At 39.8% G+C, this 8,439-nt stretch overlaps 1 long non-coding RNA gene across 1 annotated transcript in view; it reads right to left on the reverse strand.

Annotated features, from left to right (window-relative positions):
• LOC127418260 (uncharacterized) overlaps positions 1–7,909 on the reverse strand; it is a 30,532-nt gene extending 22,623 nt beyond the window's left edge. The window contains exon 1 of the long non-coding RNA XR_007893398.1: positions 7,618–7,909. This is a non-coding gene — a long non-coding RNA (uncharacterized LOC127418260). The remainder of the gene's footprint in view (positions 1–7,617) is intronic.
• Between the last annotated feature and the right edge of the window lie 530 nt (positions 7,910–8,439).

Raw genomic sequence — 8,439 nt, forward strand, 5'->3', positions numbered from 1 at the left:
GATGCGCAGTCGGATCAGTGCTTTCCTTCCTGCAAGAGAGGTTGGAAGGGAGGCTGTCCCCTTCCACCTTGAAGGTATATGTTGCTGCCATAGCAGCACACCATGACACAGTCGACGGTAAGTCCTTAGGGAAGCATGACCTGATCATCAGGTTCCTAAGAGGCGCCAGGAGGCTGAATCCCTCCAGACTGCACCTCGTTCCCTCATCGGACCTCTGTAGTTCTTCAGGGTCTACAGAGAGCCCCCTTTGAGCCTTTGCAGTCAGCCGAGCTTAAGGCATTCTCCTTGAAGACTGCACTCCTGACTGCGCTCACTTCCATCAAGAGGGTAGGTGACCTGCAAGCATTCTCTGTCAGCGAAATGTGCCTGGAGTTTGGTCCAGGTTACTCTCACGTGATCCTGAGACCCTGACCGGGCTATGTGCCCAAGGTTCCCACCACCCCTTTAGGGACCAGATGGTGAACCTGCAAGCGCTGCCCCAGGAGGAGGCAGACCCAGCCCTGTCGTCGCTGTGTCCGGTGTGCATTTTACGCATCTATTTGGATCGCATGCAGAGCTTTAGAATCTCTGAGCAGCTCTTTGTCTGCTTTGGTGCACAGCGGAAAGGAAGCGCTGTCTCCAAGCAGAGGATCGCCCACTGGCTCATTGACGCCATAACTATGGCATATGTCGCCTAGGACATGCCGCCCCCGGTAGGGCTACCAGCCCATTCTACCAGGGGTGTAACGGCTCCCTGGGCCCTGGCCAGGGGTGCCTCTCTAACAGACATTTGCAGAGCAGCAGGCTGGGCAACACCCTACACCTGTGCAAGGTTCTACAACCTCCGGGTGGAACCGGTTTCGTCCCAGGTAGTGGCACACAACACAAGCGGATAAGCCCGGGATAGCCGGCCAGGTGTATCGCTTGCACATAGCGCCTTCCACCTCCCTTGGAGCTGAAGACGTGCACCATTAATTCCCAGTAGTGTTCACAAACTTTGTTCCCTGGTTGACTTCCTCCGAGCCCTGTGGCAGTCAAGTTTTCGGAGAGACTCGCTGCCGGCCCAGTACACACGCTAACTAAGAGCCCTGTTCTGGGGTAGGTGCTCTGCATGTGGTGGTTCCCTGTAAGGCTAACCCCATGCAATCTATATCTTCCGCTAGTTCGTTTCCCTGCTGGCAAACTGCGTCTTCCTTGGGCAGAGCCCCTCTGTCCCAGTCTCCATGTTTGTAGTAACTCCTCCCCCATTGGGCAGTATCTACCTTGAAGGCTCTCCACATGGTTGGAAAGACCATGTGACGTATTTTTCCACTTAAATATCACCCCCCTTTCTTTGGGCAAGATGTGGTCTCCGTGGTGTCTTCCCCTTGGGAGGGACACCCCCCAACTAGACCTGGCAGCCCAGTCGGATAATCCCCCTTCTTTTTTAAGGAGTGGAAAAAGAGAAGGGGAAAAGAGGCCACGACTGGGTTAAGCCTGTTTCTATCTTTGGGTAGTCGACTTGTCCCCAACAAGGGCCGTTCGACACTCATAACTGTGTTGGGGGAGGTTACGTGTCAACCTGGTGTGCTGGCTATGAGGCACACAGCAAGTCTGCCCACCACACACCGCCAGTTCACATAACACAGTTCAGCCTTGTGGCGTTTTGTATAGGGACACCTAGTGTCACTACATCGACACCAACGTCGAGTGAGTGACAGATAGGGAACGTCATGCTTACTGGTGTAACCTCCATTCCCTGATGGAGGGAACGAGATGTTGTGTCCCTCCTGCCACAACGCTGAACTACCCACTGAAATGGCTGGACCTTATATCGGCTCCTCGGCGTAAAACCTGAATGAGTGGTTGCATACCAGCTCCTTTTATACCTGTATATCCAGGAGAGTGGCATGCAAATACCACTCGCCAATTTTCATTGGCCTTTTATCAAAGACCAGAGGTGTCTCTGGCTCCCAAGAGTGACCCCTAGTGTCACTACATCGACACCAACGTCTCGTTCCCTCCATCAGGGAACGGAGGTTACACCAGTAACCATGACATTTCTCCCAGGGTTATTTTTCTCCATTAACCATCATCTTAAGGAGTTTTGTGTTCTTTGCCACAGTTGCCCTCGGCTTGCTCATTGGGGTTCTAAATACAATTATTATTCAATTATTTAATGATTTATTTTTATACACATTTTACCATCATATTTAATAAATTACACAATGATGACTCTTAGACTTTATAGATATTACAGTTTCATTGTCTGTTAAAGCATGATTTTCTGTAAAACTGCTTTGAAACGATGTGTGTTGTGAAAAGCGCTATACAAATAAAAATGACATGACTTGTACACCTATGAAAAAAGCATTATTTATGGATAATTTTGGCATTATTAAATAAAATATGAAAACATTCTGTACTACAGTTGAAGTCAGAAGTTTACATACACCTTAGCCAAATACATTTAAACTCAGTTTTTCCACAATTACTGCCATTTAATCATAGAAAACATTCCCTGTCTTAGGTCAGTAAGGATCACTACTTTATTTTAAGAATGTGAAATATCAGAATAATAGAAGAGAGAATTATTTATTTCAGCTTTTATCTCTTTCATCACATTCCCAGTGGGTCAGAAGTTTACATAGACTTTGTTAGTATTTGGTAGCATTGCCTTTAATTTGTTTAATTTGGTCAAACGTTTTGGGTAGCCTTCCACAAGCTTCTCACAATAAGTTGCTGGAATTTTGGCCCATTCCACCAGACAGAACTGGTGTAACAAATTTTCTATCGGATTGACGTCAGGGCTATGGCCACTCCAATGCCTTGACTTTGTTGTCCTTAAGCCATTTTGCCACAATTTTGGGGGTATGCTTAGGGTCATTGTACATTTGGAAGACCCATTTGCGACCGAGCTTTAACTTCATGGCTGATGTCTTGAGATGATGCCATCTATTTTGTGAAGTGCACCAGTCCCTCCTGCAGCAAAGCACCCCCACAACATGATGCTGCCACCCCCATGCTTCATGGTTGGGATTGTGTTCTTCGGCTTGCAAGCCTCACCCTTTTTCCTCCAAAAATAACGATGGTCATTATGGCCAAACAGTTCAATATTTGTTTCATCAGACCAGAGGACATTTCTCCAAAAAGTAAGATCTTTGTCCCCATGTGCACTTGCAAACTGTAGTCTGGCTTTTTTATGGTGTTTTTGGAGCAGTGGCTTCTTCCTTGCTGGGCAGCCTTTCAGGTTATGTCGATATAGAAATTGTTTTACTGTGGATATAGATACTTGTCTATCTTTTTCCTCCAGCATCTTCACAAGGTCTTTTGCTGTTGTTCTGTGATTGATTTGCACTTTTTATACCAAACAATGTTCATCTCTTGGAGACAGAATGTGTCTCCTTCCTGAGCTGTATGATGGCTGCATGGTCCCATGGTGATTATACTTGCATACTATTGTTTGTCCAGATGAAGTGGTACCTAATTTGAAAATTGCTACCAAGGATGAACCAGACTTGTGGAGGTCCACAATTTTGTTTTTCTTTTGATTTTCCCATGATGCCAAGCAAAGATGCACTGAGTTTGAAGGTAGGCCTTAAAGACATCCACAGGTACACCTCTAATTGACTCCAATTATCCAATTAGCCTATCAGAAGCTAATTGGATAATTGCCTAAAGGCTTGACATCATTTTCTGGAATGTTAACAGTTAACAGTTAACTTAGTGAATGTAAACATCTGACCTACTGTAATTGTGATATAGTCAATTAAAGGTGAAACAATCTGTCTGTAAACAATTGTTGGAAAAATTACTTGTGTCATGCACAAAGTTTTTTGCCAAAACTATAGTTTGCTAATATGAAATCTGTGGAGTGGTTAAAAAATGAGTTTTAATGGCTTTAACGTAAGTGTATGTAAACTTCTGACTTCAACTGTATTTATCACTCTAGTGTGCTTTAATGTTTAACTAGGAAGTTTGTTTTGAAATGCTTTTATTTTGTGGGGGAAAAACATTTATCTCAGTGATTTGGAGAGTGGCATGATTGTTGGTGCCAGATGGGCTGGTTTGAGTTTTTCTGTAACTGCTATCTCCTGGGATTTTCACGTACAACAGTCTCTAGAATTTACCTCGAATGGTGCCAAAAACAAAAAAACATCCAGTGAGTGGCAGTTCTGTGGACGGAAATGCCTTGTTGATGAGAAAGTTCAACAGAGGTCAACAGAGAATGGCTATTCTGAGAAGCGGGTTGGCCCTGTTTTGGCAGCATGAGGGGGACATACACAATATTAGGCAGGTGGTTTTAATGTTGTGGCTGATCGGTGTATATCAGTGACCAAGTTAACAGTGTAGACAGAGAGGTGACACAAGCTTCTGAAATTGTTAAGGTAATATCATATTTGACACGGACAATAAGGGATTTTTATTTTTTGTGCTTCGATTCTTAGTTTCTGACTGACTGGACCAATGTTTCATATGTTTGACAGTCATTAAATTATATGAGAATTATTTTGTTTTATATGAATGAAAATTGTCATACATGGTTTTTACATTTTAGCTCTAATTATGAAACTTCTATCATAAAAAATGCTAATGTTTCTTAAGGGTTCAGTTGATATCATTTCTTTAAAACATATCACATATTCTTAAAAACAAAACATATTCTAAAAAAAAATAAAAAATCTTTAAAACTTTTATTTTGTGAAGAGAGGCTGATGAGATTAATAAAGTGTCCCCCCAGTTTTCAAATCGATTCTACGCCCCTGGACTTAAACACAAGCAAGTGATTCTGAGGTCAAACAGAGTTTGTTTTTCTAGCCCAGTGGTTCTCAACTTATATACTGTGACCCAAAAGTGGATAACAGGTCTGTTATATCACAGTTAAGAGGTAAAAAAACAAATGCAAATAATAAAATGCAACTAGGCATATACTGTAAGCACGCTTGGTTAGAATAGTGAAAACAACTTTTAAAAGGGAGTACAACACGTTTAATATTTCTTTTGCTGTCAATATCAAAGGTTGTGTGTCCAATCAAACTCAAATTTATCTGTCACTTGGTTGAATCTAGCCAAACTAGGCTGATTAACAAAACTAGTACACAGAATAGTAAAACATGACTCTAGACTACATAAAATACAGATTCACTTGAGACAATAAACAGAACTGAGCCCACCACAAACTTTTTTTTTTTTTTTTTTTGGTTGATGAGAGAATGGAATCATTGAACTTTAAGAGACATTTAAGGGGTATTTACACTTGGCCACTTCATGCATTTTTACTGATTGAATGAAAATGATAAAGAAAATATCAAGTCTGAATGCCCTACAAGATGCACTCGAGACGGATACCAATCTGACCACTTCCAGAGCTGGTTTGAGACGCATGCTAGACCTGACTCGGATTAGTGTAAATGTGCAAATCTGGTTATTCAAGCCACATATGCATACTTTACTCCTCCCAAATGGAATGGCACTATATCAGCATACGGAAAATGCGGCACATAACAGCTGTTACATAGCATTTGCATAGGACTCACGAAAACATAAAATTTTTTTGCATTTTGCTATGACTGGAGCTGTAGGCTGATCACTGCTCTGAGAGTTCTATTCATGTGCATTATCAGTATAATCCTCATTACCCTGAGGATACACAGATACACTAATAAGCCTTTAATCTTTACTCTCATGTCTCCTTTGTCTACATCTCCCCCTCTTCTCCGAAATGGGATTATTTGTTTTTTTTATTTACTTTTCCATTTATTTATTCACAAAAGCATGAGACAATGAGCTGTTTTCACATCAAGGTTTAAACCTTGGTTAAATATCTACTGTATAATTAAAAATACAGAACTTTACACAATTTTCTGGAACACTTGGTTTTGATTGGTCAATTGCAATATTATGTGGTCAAATGTTATGACCGATAAACTGTATATTTGACCATTGTCTTTGGCAATCAATTTCCTACACACACTCCATGGTCTCTTTCTTCTCTCATTATGATTAAATAATTTAAACTCAAATCCATATTTCATGCTCATTTATTTTGTTATTTTCCATTTAATTTATTAAGTAGCTGTTTAATAAGTGGATACTGTACAGTCAGCTGGTCATTATTGCAAAATAAACTTCTCAGGATGACAGGCTGATGTCCTGCTCAACCTACTGGGGTTTATAAGGCATAATGTACAGGCAGTTGGCCATTATGCCGACAAGGTGATCAGGATCTTCTCACCCTGAAGGTTTATTTTGTGATAATGACCGGATGAATATGTACACTGCACATTATCCCACTTTTTACACATAACTTACCAAATAAATAAATGGAAATTAAATATTGATTGAGTTAAAATAGTTTTTTATTTTCTATTTATTTTTGTGAGTGAGCTCAACCTTCTGTTTAACAGGTATTTGACAGGTGAATTCAATGATTTATCAATCCAAATCAAGCATTCCAAAGCGTAAGAAATTGCGATAATGACTGGCTGAAAGAATCCGTACATTATCCCTTGTGTGTTTCATGACTTATCACTTAACTTTATTTTATTATTTCTTTACAGTTCTTCACAGTCTAACTTTCTAACACATGATCACTGCTTGGTCATTAGGACATAGTAAACTGTTATGGTTAATATAGAGAAATTTCCTCCCCATTAGCACAGTAACATAGGTGAATAATAAATATTAAAATCCATTAAGGGTAGAAATAATGTGCAATTTGACAAGTTTAAAAGAATGACACAGACCTCATTGGTTATTCAGGCTCAAAGTGCCAAAGGTCTGACATGCCTGGGCCACATTTTCGCTAATGAGCTTATCGTTTGAACACAGACGATAGATCTAAATGTCGTATTAGTTCCTGGCTCATGGCTTCAGGTGAGGCAATGCTTATTGGAGCCTCCCTCCGACATGAAATAAATGAAGAAATTAGTATTAAGCATCTCTCTTGGTAAGAAACCGCTCTCATGCGGCCCACATTTGTCCTCTAGTCAAAATGAGCTTGGCATGAAATGCAGCTGATATATTGTTTTCTTGTTATAATATGTATGTGTGTGTGGACAGAAAGTCTTTTGCTTTCCATGCTGGAGATCCCATGTGCTGCCTAATTAGAAAAGGCATATTCTTTCTTTTAACAGTCAAACATTAAGACCACACTGGGCAAAACATGATAATTCAGCCATTCTTGCCAATTAAAAAATGACCTAATTTCACATATTTGCTATTGTTTGCGCCGAAAACTGTTTCAATCTCCCTGTTTTTAAATCTTCAGTTGTGTTCACTCCTGAGGTTACCACTGGGAACAATACTGCTTCACAAACTTATTCTGTATGTGTGACCGGCCTTCGTTTAGCTCTGCGTTGTGTGGATAAATGAACAAGACCGGGCAACAGGAATTACTCAGGCCAGACTTTATTCTGCATGAATTAAGAAACAAATTAATCAAAATAAGCTCGAATCTGTGGCCTTCTCTCACAACTGGAACACCAGCCTCTCTTCAGTCGCGCTTACCGCGAACTGAACACATTTTACACTTCTCATGTTTCTCATATAAATCAAAATCAATTGTGTTCAACATATTTCATTAAAAAATAGAAAACTAAATAAAGCATTTTACATAAATTCAAAACAATATTATCAGAAGCATGAAAGAGAACATACCTGCATGAATAAAGAAACAAATTAATCAAAATAAACTCGAATCTGTGGCCTTCTCTCACAACTGGAACACCAGCCTGTCCGTGAAAAGCATTATTTTAGCCACAGAGCTTGCACACTCATGCTTAATGAACTCTCTCCAAAAATACATGCTCCATATCATTCACACAAACTTCATACATGTTTGAGTAAGATTAAAGTGAATTTAAGAACAAAATTACATGTTTTATTACAATAAACAAAACTCATATCAAACTTTTTAGACGGAGCTTCAGCATAACTAACCTCTCCTCAGTCGCGCTTACCGCGAACTGAAGGAGAGCAACCGGAACCGGAACATAAGTCTTAAAGGAGCCACGCGCCATTTTTAACAATACTGAAAAAGTACCATATAACCATAGAAACATGACATCTCAAATAAAAGAAATCAATATTAAAAGAATAAATTAAATGAAATATTAAAAGAATTTCCAGAATACAAAATAATTATATAAATATAACAAATGATAATAACAAAAAGAGAGATTTTGTGTGAAATTAATAAATAAATATAACACCTGTTACATATGCTATGAAGACAATGCCTGTTTTTTTGGTTTTCGGTCTTTATGTGGATCTCTAAAAGGAAATCAAGTGGATTAGTTGTCTTTATGAGCCACTAAAGATGAATTGGCTTGTGTAATTTCCACTAGTTCACACAAACTCATCATACATAATACGTATGGCATCTGCTTTATGGCTGCACTGAGAATAAATTATTGTTTGTTTCATTTGTAATCTCCTTGCCAGTTGTTAACATGGCTTGGCTTTGACAGGGCATCAGTG

This window comes from Myxocyprinus asiaticus, chromosome 27 (genome assembly GCF_019703515.2).
Source record: "Myxocyprinus asiaticus isolate MX2 ecotype Aquarium Trade chromosome 27, UBuf_Myxa_2, whole genome shotgun sequence".
NCBI lineage: Eukaryota > Metazoa > Chordata > Actinopteri > Cypriniformes > Catostomidae > Myxocyprinus > Myxocyprinus asiaticus.